This window comes from Asparagus officinalis, unplaced genomic scaffold, assembly GCF_001876935.1.
Source record: "Asparagus officinalis unplaced genomic scaffold, Aspof.V1 AsparagusV1_Un882, whole genome shotgun sequence".
NCBI lineage: Eukaryota > Viridiplantae > Streptophyta > Magnoliopsida > Asparagales > Asparagaceae > Asparagus > Asparagus officinalis.
The window spans coordinates 8,749-26,923 of record NW_017973141.1 but is presented as its reverse complement, the minus strand read 5'-3'; positions in this window follow the sequence as shown (position 1 = coordinate 26,923).

The following is an 18,175-nucleotide window of genomic DNA, read 5'->3' as shown; positions in this document are numbered from 1 at the left end:
CTGCATCTCAGAATTCTCGCCGGTGGTTAGCGTCATCCTTGGCTTCTAGAGGAATATCCGGCGTCGTCGGTCCCACTTCGGTGTTCTTCTCTGTCAATTTCCTGTGATGGAATATCGATGAAGAGGGACCGTGTTTCGTCGGATTTGTGGGCCCAAATACAAGAATCGTTCCTCTTCACTCTTTTCCCAATCTATAAATTACTTGCAACGAGTTACACAAATATAAGAAGCATAAAAGAAGGAAGAGAACACCCTATTTTACGTGTGATACTTTCGATTGGGTAAGAATGGATGATCAATTATATGAAATTGAGAAATTAGATAATATCGCAAATTTCAAGATGGGCTCGTTTCAACGTATATGGCGCCGCAAGGATTAGCAAATCATGCCGTTGCCCATCTTGTGCTTGAGGAATTTGTTCTTATCAAGAATCTCGATGGTGCGTGCTGCGAGCAAACTTTCATGTTTGTAAATCTTACTGATCCCGTGCGCAGCGTAGTCGGACCACCCCGCCTATACCCTATTATTTCATCTACTTTCCATTTATATACCCTCATTTGTATTTAGCAGCGAGAAAATATTTTAAAATTTTTCAACTTGCACATATTTTTAATAGAATTCAAATACCCTAAAAAATTTAAAACTTACACTTAAATACCCTCAAGTTTGCATAATTTAGGATATTTATGTGCAAGTTTTAAAAATATCAAGTTATTTAAGTGCTAGTTGTTGGGGATTCGAAACAATCAACCGAACACGTGCCCTTCCTGATCTGGTGCTAAGAGTTTAGCAAGTAGGAAATTCACCGCAAATAAAAGAAAAATAGCAGAAAAGATAAACAAGAAGGAACACGCCAGATTTAACGAGGTTCGGCAACGTGCCTACATCCTCGGGAGCAACACTACACAATTCATTGATTAATTTGAAGAAGATTACAATGCCCACAAATAGATTTTTATCTCTCTGAGATCTCTCTGAAAGAATCATCTCAAAACCCTCTTTTTCAGGTGTTGTACAAACCCTAAAAATGTTTTAGGTATATATAGGATCCCAGCCCAAAACAATTTCCAAAACGAATTAGGAAACTGTAAAAAACTAACTTCGGTCGAATGGACTATGCTAGTCGGTCGACCGGTCAAAGCGACAACTTCCTACAGGGTTGTCGTGCATGTTTTCGGTCGACCAGCATTGCTCCCGCGGTCGACCGACCAGAGAGTAGTTTTCTGGTTGTTTTCCTACAGACGTCGCAGTCGACCGGACCGGGTCCGTCGGTCGACCAACCCATGTTTTCTTGTTTTCTTCGTTTGTTTTATTTCAGGTTTGGGTCTCCACGCCTGAGACCAACACTAGTTGTAAAAGCTTTTAGGATATTTGAGTGCTGTCTAAAAGTCGAGGGCATATAACTGTATGTTTAAAAAAATTTAGGATGTTTTTTTGCTATCAAAATACAAGCTGAGGTACGTAAGTCGGTGAAACAATAGGGAATGTAAGTGCTACTTAGTCTAATTTGATTCTAGTCTAATTTGATTCTTAATTGTTATCTTGAAGTTTATCCACACAAAAAACAAAGAAAGGTACTTGAGGAATAGTTTGATTAAACAAGTGGGCTAGGAGTAATCAGGAGACGTATTCTGAGAGAATTCTAGCTCGGAAGAGGTGATGTTTTTATTTCTTTGCAGTGCAAGTGGGCAGAGACCCGGTCCTATTGGGAATGGATCCCTATATATATAAATATCAGATTCATGATTCCACGGGGCGGTTAGGGTAGGGTTGCCAAAATAAATTTTGACTTTCTAATGATAGGCGAGCACATGTAGAAGGCTTATTTGCTTTATTTATTTTCATAGCCGAAATTATTTATGCGTATACAAAAGTATGAGTAAATTCTCAAAAGCCCACTTCATTAATGCCGTTTTGAGATAACCCTCTAACCTTAAAAATGTCACGGCTAATCCTCATTAAATTTGGCTCATTTTGATATAAACCCCCTTGATTTTAAAAATATAAGTTAAACCTAACCCCTAATAGTGAAAATTGAAGTGGTAAAAAGACCACTTTTCAATTTAGTACTATTGTCAGAATATAAAAATATAACCTACAATCATCACTACAATTTCAGAGTTCTAGTGTAATGGTTAGATGAGACATTGACATAGTATAAAAGCAACTCCAGGTTAAATCTCACTGGGTAATGGTTAAAGCATTTCAATGGCTACAATTATAAAATTAAATTAATTAAAACTATCACTCTAAATTAAAGGTTTAATGTGAAAGTATTTGACAAAACATAAGATGAATTAAATGACATTTTTAAATTTTAGGGGAGTTAATCAAACGTAATAAAGATTAAGTGACATTATTAAACTTAGGCTGAGTTATCTAAATGACTACCAAACTTAAGGGAATTTTGTGAAATTTATGCTTCAACTATTGTACAATTTCTTTATGTGAATTGTTCAATTTTAAGAAGGATAAATTTTTAAAATAAACCTTTATGAAAATAATTTAAGCATAATTGACTGTTTGATAATAAAATTAGCAAAATCGACCTTATTTTGGTCTGCTAGCCAAAATGAGATCGATTTTGCAAAACAGAAGTTTTCATTTACACGGGACTACTAGACCCTCTGTGATTAGCCACTATTTAGGAACCAATATGTTCTCTAGTGCTGCACCATTGATGAATATTAGTGTGTTCTAGCTAATTATACGTAACTAGTTGTATTGTATAATTTCCAAACATTTTTTCAGCAAAATTGATTGTTTTCTGCTAAGATAGCAAAATACGGTCGATTTTGCTAAGTTTACTATAACAAGATCAATTTAGCTAATATTAATTCAAAAAAGGTCCTTTTAAGAATTCTCTAGCAATGGTAGTGTCAGGCATTAGGTCACTATCTACCCTAGAAACAAGTATCCTCGTGGTTATTTCTCATCCATTTAACTCATCAAAATTAAGAAGTTGTTAGAAATTAACTCCTAAGTACAGGGATTTCTGTAAGTTTGGATGGGTTTAAAGGATACATTGGCTTAATTTTTTTTGCCTTTGCATGAGGGTAGTTTGCTAACGAAGGGAAAAACTGAAACCAGAAAATTAACAATTCCAAGTAATTTTTATGTGGATGAAAAGTAATCATGGGAGCTAGCACGTACTTCAAAGAAATTAACAGTTTGGGAGACTCATATCCAAATATGATAATTTGGGAAATTTACAGCCAAATATGTAAATTTAGGGACACTTGTATTCAAAAATAATGATTTTGGGGACTTATATACAAATAATGAAAACCAATATCCCATAAACTCTTTTTCTTTTCCCCCTATTATGCAATAAAGTTTGTTCTTAGACTAATGTGATGTTCTTAGCTAACAAGTTCATGTTGATCATAAATTGAAGCGCGAAATTAACAAATTGGTATATTTATATCCCAATTAGTGACAGAATGGTAATTTTAAAACTCTCGCGATAAATAGGCATTTTTAATAGGACCTGTGCGTCAAATTAATATATTTTCTTGTCACCGGCCAAAACACGATCTGAACTGGACACATGCAAGTCACGTGTGGGTTTTTTTCAAGTTAATTATAAGCTGGTGTGGTAGGAACTAGTAACATTGCACTCTTATGGCAAGTTTTAACTGCCCCAAACCCCTAAAAATAGCCAAATACTTTTTCACTTCCCCTAAAGTTTCAAAACTGGGGGGGGGCGGGGGGGAGTGTGGGGATGCGGAGTTCTCTTTTAAGGGTGAGAACAAAAGAATAATATGTTGATGATTCCTCTAAAGTAAAACATTTTTCAAACCGGCTGTCCGAAAGGTTTGATTCGCTGCTGATATGTGGTTATGTAGCTGAAGATGGGCCGGGGTTAAGTTGCATTATTCTTAATTCTAATTGGAACCTTGATTTTGTGTATAATGGTGTTAAAAAGCACAAGATTAGAATTTGTTTTAGAGAAAATTAGGGTTTTGTGAAAATAATTTTGGGGCATTATGAAATTGGTTAGATTTTTGAGATATTTTCATTTTTTTCTATGTTTTATAGACATCTATTTTTATGCAGATTGAAGTAATAATTTTGATTAAATTCCAATATGATTTTAGACGAATGAAATTAGTTTGAGATATTGAATGTGTTTGCTTTTGTAAGTGCTATAGAAGATTACACATGTCTGGATTTGTGCATGTTTACATGTTTGGTTCTAGTATAGTTATATACCCAGTAACAGGTTTGGTTTACTCGCTCATTGTACGTGTTTTGGAGTGTATATAATCTCTTTTCGCATGTTTGCAGATATATAAACTAACATTTGCATGTTTCATATATCTAGAGTGCATAGAATCTCACATTTGCATGTTTTTAAGCATATAATCTCACGTCTGCACCAAAATATTAAAATTTCATTTCATTTACATAAAAGAGAACATGATACATATAAATTTGTCCCCACATATTCACACTTTTATACCAATGCCATGTACAAGAAACAATTCCAAACACATTATAACTAATCCTAAAATCCTAAAATGAAAATAACCATTTCATACAATCTTATCCTAAAATGAAAAAAGATCTCAAGCTCTTCTTTCATCTTGGCAATTTCATCATAGCATACCTTAATCTCATTCTCACAACATTCAATCAATTCATCTTTGAGGATGACATTGTTCTTCATATTATAACTTTCTTCTTTTATTAGCGGGAAAAAGTGAGATGCCACTTTGCACTTTAGATTGTCAAACCATTTCAAACATCACAGCCACCATTCTAAATTACAAACACATAATATCGGTCACAAGATAAAAGATTAGTTCTCATTTGATTCAACTAAAGTTGGAGAGAATATAGATCAGATATCAATGCATAAAATTTTACAGACAAATAACAAATCTGTTACAGGGAATTCTACTGTGCAGGAGCCTGTGCATGTTGTGCATGCTTTAAAGGCTGATGACAGTTTTAAAGTTAAGAGTTCTGGTGCACAAGAACATGTGCAAGTTGGGAATCTTTTGAAGGCTGATGGCAGATTTGAAATAGGAGGCTCTAGTGAGCAGGAGTCTGTGCATGTTGTGCACGTTTCACAGTCAGATAGTAGAATTGAAGCTCGGAAAAATGTTGCACAATTGTCAGCACATGTTGGGCATCTTCAACAACCTGGATTTGTGCAATCTAAGCATGATCTTCTATATATGCAAGGAGATACTAATGACAATAAAGCCAAGCTTGCTAATAGAGGTTCATGTATCACTGAGTCTGTGCAAGTACAAAATTTAACAAATGCATCTGATAATTCATGGTCTATAATTCAAAAGAAGAAGCTAAAGAGTTTTAGTCCTGGCAATTCTTTTGCTCATCTAAAGACCTTGGTTACTGACCCCTCTACAAGCTATAGAGGGGTTTTATTTCAATAATGAATTTTTCATTTTGGAATGTTAGGGGACTGAATAAGTCCTCTAGATAATATTTGGTGAAACAATATATATCTCAATATCACCTCTCTTATTTGGCTTTGCTGGAGACAAAGATTAAAGCTTGTAATCTTCCTAAAGTTGTCAGAAAAGTAGTAAATGGCTGGAATTGGCTATCCAACTCAAGTCAAGATAGGAAAACAAGAATTCTGATCTTATGGAATCCCAATATTTTAGATGTAAATATGGTACATCTCTCTGATCAATTTATAACATGTTTAGTCAAATCCTTGGATGAGAGATTTGATGGTGTCATTTCTACAATCTATGGATTTAATCAAATGGCTGCCAAAAAAGTCTTATGGGCTAATTTAAAGGACATTTATCAATCAGTTGGCAACTCACCTTAGCTTTTGTGTGGGGACTTTAATTCAGTGATTAGTAATGAAGAGAAATTAGGAGGTTCTTTACTCTCTGATACTGATCTAAATGATTTCAGGGAATTTATCTTTGACTGCAAGCTTAACCATCTAAAAACCATAGGCGGCTTTTATACTTGGAGTAACAAACAAGACTTATCCTCAAGAATTTGGTGCAGGCTGGACAGAGCCTTGGTAAATGATACATGGTTGAATAATTTCAACTCTAGTCAAGTTGAGTTCCTTACCCCCAACTTTTCAGATAATTCTCTTGTTCTAGTTTCAGTTTTTGAGGATTGTGTGCAGGGTAAAAGGCCTTTTAAATTCTTTGATATGTTGATTAAACATAAAAAATTCCTCCCTGCTGTTGCTAGTATATGGCAGTCTAATGTTGTTGGTTTCAAATGTACTCTGTTTGCACTAAACTAAAAAATTTGAGAGTTGTTCTGAAGGATTTAAACAAGAGGCATTTCTGCAATATTAGTGAGCAAGTTTCAAGAGCTAAACAAGCTCTAGATGAAGCACAGGAAATTCTCCAGACTAATCCTCTTAGCCAATCATTCATCAACAAGGAAAAAGAATGCTTAGCAGTTTACAATAGGTTGATTGATTGTGAAATGTCCTTCCTCCAACAAAAAGCCAGGATAAATTGGAGCATCCAAGGAGACAAATGTACCAGGTTTTTCCATTCAATGATTAAACTAAAAAGGAATCAAAACAAGATTCTGGTTCTCTACAATAATCTGGGTCAAAGGTTAGCTGATGGAGATGATATTGCCAATGAATTTGTATCTTATTACAAGAATCTTATGGTAAAAGAGGTTAGTACTTTAAAACCAGATTTGCAAATTATCAAATCTGGTCCCTGTTTGACAGTCTCTCAAGCCAGTATCCTTTCAAAACCTATCTCCAAGGAGGAAATTAGAGAAGTAGTCTTCTCTATGCCTGAGAATAAATCACCTGGCCCGGATGGATATGGTGTATCTTTCTTCAAATCAGCATGGTCAATCGTGGGAGAGGAAGTCACTCTTGCCATTGAGGAATTTTTTAAATCAGGCAAGTTATTGGGTATGGTTAACTCAACTTCCATAACACTTATTCCTAAAGTGCCATGCCCAAAAAATCCATCTGATTTTAGACCTATTTCCTGTTGTAATTGCCTTTACAAGTCTATATCAAAGATCTTGGCAAATAGGATAAAATCAATTATGGGTTTCTTGGTGAATGAAGCCCAAAATGCTTTTGTCAAAGGTAGACAAATAACAAGTAATATCTTGTTAGCACATGAGTTAGCCAAGGATTACAGTAAGAAGCATATTTCTTCAAGAGTTATGTTAAATGTGGATATTAAGAAGGCATTTGACACTATCAGTTGGAAGTTTTTGAATGATATGCTCAAGGGCTTGGGTTTTCCTGCAGTCATGATTAACTGGATCATGTCTTGTATATCTAGTCCTAAATTTTCTATTTCCATTAATGGTTCACTTCATGGTTATTTCAAGGGTGAGCGTGGTCTTAGGCAGGGTGATCCTCTCTCTCCCTATCTTTTTATTTTGGGAATGAAATATCTCTCGAGGAATTTAGATTTGCTCAAGCATGATAGACTCTTCAAATTTCACCCCAGGTGTGGTAAGTTCAAAATCACTCATCTGATCTTCGCTGATGATTTACTTCTCTTTAGTAGAGGTGATATATACTCAGTGGGAAAACTGCACCAGTGTGTTGAAAACTTTAGTAAAATCTCTGGATTGGAGGCAAATGCAAGCAAATGCTCTGTTTTTTTTGGGGAGTTGATGATAACATCAAAGCCTCTATCATAAATCTCCCGGGTTTCACTAAGGGAGCATTTCTAGTCAGATACTTAGGTGTTCCCCTAGTGTGCAAAAGACTTTCCTATGAGGATTGTAGCGCACTCATTAGCAGAGTTTCAGGCCAACTTCAAAACTGGTTGAAGCAAAATAATCTTACATATGCGGGAAGGCTACAAGTCATTAGGAGTATTATTATGGGAGTTTAAGTTTACTGGTCATCCTACTATACTCTTCCTATCAAAGTTACCCGCAAAATTGATCAACTATGTAGGGACTTCTGATGGGGAAAAACCAACCAGTCTTCTAAAATGCCTCTTGTTGCTTGGGTAAATGTTTGTATGGGAAGAAAGAGGGGAGGTTTAGGTGTTTACTCTGCTACATCTTGGAATTTGGCGGCAACTTTAAAAATCCTATGGCAAATCCATACTAACAAGGAGTCTCTTTGGATCAAGTGGGTTCATGGGACTTACTTGAGACGCAATGATATATAGCATGTGAATGCAAGAAGTAGTGACTCCTGGATGTGGAAACAAATGATAAAAACAAGAGATAGAGCTGCTTTCTCTTGTGGTGGGATTAATAATCTGTTACAATTGTTGAATGCTTGCTACAGGAATTCAAAGTTTCATATCTCAGCTTTATACCAGGATCTGTTACCAGTTACTCAGCAAGTGCCATGGCATTACACTGTTTGAGATCAATTGTGCTATCCTAAACATTCTTTTATAAGTTGGCTTGCTGTCTTGAATAAATTACTTACTAAAGACAGATTGATGAAGAGAGGGATAATAAATGTTAAGTTGGCTTGCTGTCTTGAATAAATTACTTACTAAAGACAGATTGATGAAGAGAGGGATAATAAATGTTAGTTCATGCTGTTTGTGTTCAGGAACTGATCTGGAAAGCAGAAATCATCTATTCTTTTCCTGTAGCTACTCTTCAGAGGTTTGGAATGGCATTATGTGTTGGCTTCAATTTACCTAGAAATCATGTGAGTGGGATCTTATCTTGGAGTGGTTTTGTACAAAGCTAAGAGGAAAAGGATTCAAGCAAGGAGTCAAAAGAATGGCATTTACTGCTGCAATTTACAATATCTGGACTGAGGGAAACCTCGGAGCAAAAATCTGCAGCTCAATTGATTAAGAGAATTAAGATGGACATATCTGATGTCCTCAACTCACAAATTCAGGAGGAGAATCGGGACTGGTTACAATCTTTGTGAAACCTGTCAGTTCTTTTCCTTTCTTGAAGTCTCTGTATTCAGGGTTTTTTTTTATCTCTCATATGCTTTGAGATCTTGATGTATATACATTTCTCTCATTGGTGAATGAATAAAATCTTTTCATTGACCAAAAAGAAAGATAAAAGATTAGCAAAAAATCAAACAAAATTTCAAACTCACGTAACTGAAAATTGCAAAAAGAAACTTACTTTATGCACATCTATAGAACCTCATCCCAGGATTGCCATTAGTCATTGATGTACAATAATCACATTCCACTCCATAATCATAAAAGTTTACCTCATTTAACTTTGCGACATCATTCTATTTCCTAATACAACTCAAACTACTAAAGCTGTAACTATTTCTCACATTACCTCCAGATCTCCTTGACCTATGGCAACACAAACACTAGAAAGCGGATATTAATAGTGTTTATAAATCTTTAATCAAAAAAGTTACTAATTGAAAAAATAATGAATAACAACACAAATCACATAAAAATAGACAAACGCAAACACAAGGATTTATCCTGGTTCGGTCCTCCAGACCTACATCCAGTCCCCAAGCCAATCCTGTTTGAGATTTTCCTTTCCTTGATTTGTAAATCCACAAACCAACCTGACCTTGAAAACCACAAGATAAAACCTGACCAATTGAAAAAACCATGCCAATTGCAACCAATCTCTAAACCAAGAGATCTTATCTCTCAAACCGGAGATAACCTTCATTTGAAGCAAAGTACAAAACTGATCCTACAAGCCTTGATAGTGTAGTGGATGTGTTTCTCATTGTGGCTATAAAGTTCTACTCTCAGATATTTTGCCTATCTAATCATTTGATTTGAAGAACAAATGGCAAGAGAGTTTTTCGATTGGTGTTCATATGCACTTTTTAGAGTCAAGAGTTCTAATGCATACCATTATCAATGTAAGATGAGTGAAAACACCCTAGAGGGGGTGAATAGGGTGAATGCTAATCTAATCCGATATTAATACCAATTAAAAATTATTAATAATATCCTAGCAATTATGATGTACAACAAGATATATGAGCAAGGATATGCAATATAATCAAGGGTGATATAAACATAAAACAAAGGCGATATTAAAATATACAAGAATAAATGCATCAAAATGAAACTCAAACACAAGAAAATGATCATGGAGTTCGGTCCTTTCGACCTACGTATCTGTTCCCCACTCACGGGGAGAATCTACTACACAACCGGGTTTTTGACGCTCACCTAAAAAACGTTTACACCTCCTCACTCGGTTTTCTAGCTCACCGAAAACTTTACAACTCACATTTGTAACTACACAAATACCACCTCAAGTGTTGGCCTTTCACGTGCCTCCCTCAAGTGCTCGGAATTACTACCTCTCATTAGGCTTTACTACTGACGTCACTCCTCTTAGGACCGACCACGTCTCTCACCTCTACACTCCTCTTGGTGTACTTGTGCAATACAAAGTGACCTTACAAATAAAAGATCAACTACAAAAAATTTGTTCTCTATAATAGATGAGAAGTCAATGTAGCTCACTCATTCACATCACCAACCCAAATTACACAATGCGTGAAAATACTTAACCTCAAGTGGTTGTGTGTGAAAGATAACAAATAATATAAACTCAATTGAAATCTAGCTTAAGGAAATTGTAATCAAACATATAAGTAGCTAGAGATTGAGTTTAGAAAACTTTCCAATGAAAACAAGAGTGGAGGGATGTAGATTGAAGCCCAAACAAGAATAGATAATCTCCTCTTCCTCTTGTGAAAATTTTTTCACAAAACAAACTCAAAACAAACTTAAATAAACTTTTAAACACCCTTTAAACTTGTTTAAAACTCTCTTGATTGATGAATAGAACTGAGGTATGAGGGGGTATATATAGAAAACTCCAAAGCTCAAGAAAAACCAGCAAAAGACAAAAATACCCAAAACAGTGAAAGCTAGAAAAAAAACTAGTCGTTGGGCTATCAATCGATTGACGGGTTGCATCAGTCGACTGATGAGCTGACCGTTACAGGCAGCACACAGCACAACAGTTGACTAAAGACCTCATCAGTTGACTGATAAACTCATCAGTCGACTGATAGTTCATCCGTCGTAAAAACAAAAATTTTTGGTAATTCCAGGCGAGTTCATCAGTCGACTGATAACAAGTTATTAACCTAAAATGAACAGTAAAACTGAACATTAAACCTCTTTAAAAAATATTAAGTAAATTCTAAAAAATATAAAACTTTGGGGAATGCTTGTAAACATGTTATAAAATGAACATGAAAATTTTTGAATTGAACTTCCCAATTGAGAAATCTCTTCATTTTGCAAAAAGGTCCAAAACATAAAAACTAAACAGTACATGTTTTTGACATTTTGACTTAAACAATGTTTTGAAAACTTTTGAATGAGTTTATAGACTTAGGAAAAGTTATAAACTAGTGTTATTAAGTCCATAAACCAAGAATACAATATTTCATCGAAAATACACATTTTGTAATCTTTCAAAATAATAAACATGATTTCAAAACTTGATTTTAATAAAATCGTAACAAGCACATATAAACATGAATATGTATTTATATACGCATATTCGATTAATATATATGTGACTAAACACAGTTTCCAAAAACAAAAACGTTAAATATAAAACGTGTATATATGTAAACAAGAATATATGCTTTATATTTATATTTATTAGAAAACTATAAAAACCAAATACGTGTGTGTGTGTATATATGACCTTAAAGTACCAACACACAAAGTATAAACCTAAAACATTATATCCAAGCTATGAGATCTTCAATATGCTTGACTTGGTTGCGGATGAAGCTTGATCTTGTATATGACTTGAATTGTATTGTTTCACTCCACTATTCCTTCCATCCTCTAATGGATATGATTGTGAAAGCTCTAGTCCATCCAACCTCTAACATATTGTTTTTCTAGAATAAATAAGAAAACACAAACACTAGATAAATAATATTAGTCATAAATTATTTGTTAAAACATCATCAAAACAAAAAGTCCAGTAATAAGAACCCCTCTATTTATAAGTGAAAATATGGTTGTTAAGTAGTTAATAACGTTCTTAATTTGAATAAATAATCATTGGAAAATGTTTAAAAATGATCAACTATTTTAAATACGGAACAGTTAGAAAAACTATCTTTGTAGTCGACTACAAGGCTTAGTAGTAGACTACACAGAGTCTATTTAGACTCTATGAAGTCAAAAAACAGGTTAGTAGTCGACTACTAAAGGCATTAGTCGACTATATTATAACTTAAGTTTCTGTAAGATAAAACTGAGAATGAGTAGTCGACTATTAAGGAGAGTAGTTGACAACTCTGTAAATATGAAGTTTCTGGATATTTGACTGAGGATTTTATAGTCGACTACTAAGGGTATTAGTCGACTACTGGTATTAAGATATGAGATATTTGATATGTTTTGAGACACATTCTATATCTATAAACTCTTATGGTTAACTTAGGGTATTTCTATAGTTAACTACACACTAAGCATGTGTTAGTGTGTTCTAAATACTATGTGCATGTATGTGTTGTGAGTGATTAAGACTTTTAACAAAGATTCTACCCAATGAAAGAAAACCCAAAATAAAATTATATCATTGAAGCATCTTGATTTCTTTCATCTCTAATTAGCCTTGTATCAACTTCAATTGCCTTGTATTGCCTTGTGTCTTGAGTACTCTTTGAATATAATTGTTGATTTTGCTCTGATACTACAAAACATATGTTAGGACAAAATACACACAACATATAATATTTGTTATCATCAAAATACACATATGTTGAGGTCAAGATATCCAACATTTCCCCCCTTTTTGATGATGATAAATAATTTGTATTAGAAAATATTTTACTCCCCCTGCATCAAATCATTAGTTAAACTCTTTTAATCTCCGTGCATCAAAGCATTAGTAAAAATAATAATTTTTCTATATATCTCCTCATTTTTCATTAACAAAAAAATATAGGTATATCTTGTATCCTTCTCCCTTTTGAGAACCTAAAATATAAACAATTTTCTTATGGTACCCACTTTTATTTGGGTCCGAAAGGATTAGCCTTTAGAAATTCAAACCCATTTGGAATTTGGTTTCCATTTGTTAGTATACAAATAATATTTAGAATAACAAACATCATTCATATAGGATTCAATATAAACATCCTTATTATGAGAATTCAAATGTTTATAACAAACATCATTCATATAGGATTCAATATAAACATCCTTATTATGAGAATTCAAATGTTTAGGAACCTAAATATATTTATTCCTAGCATGATTCAATATAAACATCCTTATTATGAGAATTCAAATGTTTAGGAACCTAAATATATTTATTCCTAGCATGTATATTCTTTGCAAATGAATGACTATTCTTATAATATGAATTACTCTTCAAACTATTGTTTTCCTTAACAAATCCAAGTCCAATAGAATTGTTAGAAAGCCGTTGATGAGATAATATATCATTCAAATTCTCTTTTCCTTTATTGAATTTTGAAACATTTCTCAAAATATCTTCATACTTGATTTTCAAAGATGAAATATTATTTTCCAAATCTGAAATACGGGAATTAAAAGAAGATATTTCTAATTTAAGAAAATAATTTTCTTCAAATGATTTCTCATTTTCCATTTTCAAAAACTTGTTTTTCTCTTTTTCCTTTTTTAAATTCAAAAAATAATTCATTGAAAGCATTCAATAATTCATCATTATTACAAATATCGCATACCTCATCTTCTAGAGCCATAAAGTACATGTTTGCCACTTCCTTGTCCATTTCTTCTTCTTCATCGGATGAAGATGCATCACTGCCATCCCAATTGACTGCCAATACCTTCTTCTTAAAATGTTCAGATTTGTTCTTGAATTTACACTTGAGAGGAGGACAATCTTTCTTCATATGACCTGTGTTTGGGGAGAAAATTGTTTTCTTCATTGAGGTATTCATTACAACTTCAGTCATTGCAATGAAAATAAAAAGATAGTCTTTTTATAAGACTCTTACACAATGAAAATAAAAAGTACAATTCTCATCAAAACTAACGTAGAAATTATTTATCGGTCTTCTGCTTACGTGGGATCTTTGTATGTGTCGGAGTTAATCCGTGGACCACCGAATGATCAGATATAATCCGAAGTTTTATTGATTCGTGAAGGAATCAAGAAACTAAATCAATTATCTAGGTAATAGCGAGATAACCACTCTTCTCGAGATCACCGTAACAGGGCAATCTCAAAGAGAAGAACCGCAGATCTGACAAACTCCTCTTTTTTATACTAAAGAATTCGCTGAAATCTCCTCCTCCTCTCTGAAATTCATGACTCTTCAGTCCTCAATTCTGCAGGGCTTCGCCGACGCTCGAGAATTCTAGATCTGAAAAAATGAAGGCTCTGGAACTATATTTATAGGTTTCAGGAGCCCTGTTTTCGGATAAGAATGATCGATTCACTCTTATCTTTAGTTGTAAACATTTTATCATGTTCTTGGATAGGTTCAGATTAGTTGGAACAAATCCAGGTGGTTAACGGTCGAAAAACGGCTCAAAACAGCATTTTTGGGCTCTAAGACACCCGTGGGTGTCTCGGCCAAGGCTTGGTCGAGACACCACTTGGTGTCTCGGCCAAAGCCGAGATACTTGTGGGTATCCCGGTTATTTTAGCTCTAACTTTCGCATATGACTTCCAAATACTATGATTCAAGATACATTGGAAACCTTACGAAGATATCTACAACACTTTTATCTTTTGAGCTTTTTTATATTCGAATGAAATCATAGCTAAAATCTCCATTCTTCTCCGAGACACCAATACTATCTCAGAATTCTGAGGTAGTTTGTATTATCTTTGATATTTTGGCTTTATCTCTCTCATACTTCTCGAATGAGTTGATCCAAGATGCGTCAGAAAGCTAACAAGGAGCTCTATAACTTTCATCTTTTAAGATTCTTCAGATTCAAAGCGAATCATAGTCAAAACAGCTCTACAAGGTCCAAGACCCCTATGGGTGTCTCGGCTAAGCTTTGGCTGAGACACCTCTTGATGTCTTGGCCAAGCTTTGGCCGAGACACCTATGGGTGTCTTAGCTTTGGCCTGAGCTTGGTTTGGCGTGTTCTGTCCGTTTCCGTCGTATCTTCATCGTCCGAACTAGGAATCACACGATTCAAAATGCGTTGCAAAGCTGACAAGGAGATCTATGAGCTTCCATGATTGAATCATATATGAAGTAAATGGGACACGAGGGGCACTTCGTCTTTCGTAAGCGACGCCTAGCTCCCGACCCATTCGTGTTTCCGTTATTCCGAAGTTCCGTTGCTTCGCATGGTTTGTTAATTCACTTCATGCGCTTGTCGTCGTCAAATGAGCTTCTGTGACTTGGATAGTGACGTTCATTGTCTTCTCTCTATCTTGAACCACGTGCGTAGATTCATGGGTAATTTTTAATGCCTACAGATACCCCCTCCAAAGTGTTTTAGTCTCGTTTCTTTTATAGAAGAGCCTGAAATACTTTGGATGTGATCGGTCCAACCTTTAGTCGGTATAAAAGGACCTGTAGTTGTTTTTGGTTCTTGACTTCTTCGATTTTTAGTCTATTTTGATAAATAGCTGAAGTTCTTCTGGCGCTGTGTTTATCGTCTGGCTGTTATCGAAGTTTCGAATCGAAATTGGTGAGTTGATTTTGGCTTGTGTCATCGAGTTGACTTAGAACTGACTATCCCTGTCACAATATATTGACTTAGGACTATGTGTTGAACGGTGTTCTTTCGGATCGCCCGACGTTGACTTTTATCACAACGCGTTGACTATCATTGATCTTAGGGTTTAGGATCACCCGACGTTGACTTTCATCACAATGCGTTGACTGGCATTGACCTTAGGGTTTCGGATTGCCCGACGTTGACTTTCATCGCAACGCATTGACTGGCGTTGACCTAGGATCACGTGTTGACCGACATTGACCTTAGGATTTCGGATCGATCACCGTTAACACAATTAATACTCGTACGTTTGCTGGAGTATACACAGTTTAAGCTCTTAAGGTATTGGAGCATGGCGGTCCTAAATGTTTGCTGGAGTATACACAGTTTAAGCTCTTAAGGTATTGGAGCATGGCGGTCCTAAATGTCGGAGTTGTAGGACCAACTATATACACAGTTTAAGCTCTTAAGGTATTGGAGCATGGCGGTCCTAAATGTCGGAGTTGTAGGACCAACTATTAAAGCTGATTTATCTGCATGTATGGATCTTATCCTGAGGTTGTTGGATGCTCAAGTAATGAGACCAAGTAATAAAGCTGATACGTTAATAACTCTTACATTTATAGGATTTTTGGCAAACTCGTTGAGCCTTTACCGACTACCGTTTGAGTTGGGCTAGCACACAAATTGTTTAAATCCATTATGCACGTAACGTTGTGCTAAAAGAGTTAACTCTTTTAGTGCTACGATATTGAATACGTAGACTTCGCCTTTCTTACGGGAATAGACTACCCGGTAACGCGTGTTAGACGTAGACTTCGGATTTTTGGCCAATCCTCAGTCATTAATGGATTTGATGTGCCTTTACCGACTACGTTTGAGTCGGGCAAGCGTTCAGATAGTTTAAATCCGTTCTACACATAACGTTATGCTAAAAGAGTTAACTCTTTTGGTGCTACGATATCGAATACGTAGACTTTATCTTTTTTACGGGAATAGACTACCCGACAACGCGTGTTAGGCGCTGACTTATCCCTACTTAGGATTCGGGATAAAAGTCCCCAGACTCGGATTCTGGAGTCTTCTTTAATTTGTGAAAGACTAAACCACAACGCTTGTTAGACGCTGACTTATCCCTACTTAGGATTCAGGATAAAATTCCCCATACGTGTTATGCACGGGTTATGGTGTTATTAATAACAACCTGTCACAATATCGAATATGTGGGCTTTTGTCTTTTTTTTACGGTCAAAAACTAACCGGCAACACGTGTTAGGTGCTGACTTATCCTTACTTAGGCTTTGGGATAAACTTCTCCAGACTTGAATTCTGGTGTAAAAGACTAAACCGGCAACACGTGTTAGGCACTGACTTATTCCTACTTAGGATTCGGGATAAAATTCCCCGTACGTGTTAGGTACGGATTATGGTGTTATTAATAACAAACTGCCACAATGTCGAATATGTAGGTGTAGGCGTCGAAAATTGCCTATAGGTCTCTACGAACAGCTCAGTGTTAAGGAATGATGATGAACGTCACTATCCGATTCACAGGAGTTCGATTGACGTCGGTGAACGCTTGAAGTGAATCGACGAACTACGTGAGCTGACAGAATTCCGGAATAACGAAGGTGCGGGCTAATCGGGAGCCCCGCGATATTTACAAAAGGAACAACGCCCTTCGTGTCTTATTCATTCTACAGATAATCCAACCATTGGAACTGATAGAACTCCTTGTCGGCTTTCCAACGCATTTGGAATCACTCAAATCCGGGTTCAGACGAAGAAGTTACAGCGAAAACGGTCAAACGGGCATTGAAAACGTCTCAGAGCTGAACCGAGGCACCTACGGTGTCTCGGCCAAGTCAAGACACCCCAAGGGTGTCTCGGCCAATCCAAGACACCCCAAGGGTGTCTCGGTTTAGCCGAGACACCCCAAGGGTGTCTCGGCCAGGCCAAGACACCCCTAGGGTGTCCCAACGCGGATTTGACCCCTTTAAGTGGTTTTAACCGCTCCGCAACCCCTCATGCCTATAAATACAAGCCTTAGGCCTCATTTTTTGAGATCTGGAATTTTGGAGAAGAGGCGAAGCCCTGCCGGAGTGAAGAGTGATCGAGCACTTCAACGCAAGAGGAGTTCTTCGTCAGATCTACATCACCCGTACCCGATCCTTAGTATTATCCCGTTGTGGTAATACTAAGAAGAGCAAATATCTCGCTTTTATCGAGATAGGCGCTTCAAGTTTCTAGATCTCCTCGCGGATCGACGAAGCTCTGGATCAGATCTGATTGCCAGGTAGTCCACGGATATCGACGTCCCCGTCACAGGCTAAAGACCCACGCAAGCAAGAGACGACGAACGGATCTTGTGTTTATTTTCAAGAAAGTTGTAATTTTTATTTATTTGTTGTTTGAATTCATTTGTAACGTTTGAAGTTTTAATGAAATCAATGATGAAGGCAACTTTCGACGAAAACAAACTGGCGACCACAGTGGGAGCCAACGGCCTCGCTGCCGAGGCCGTCGTGACGCAACCGGCCTTCAAGATCCGGGTGAACGAAGAGATCGAATACGA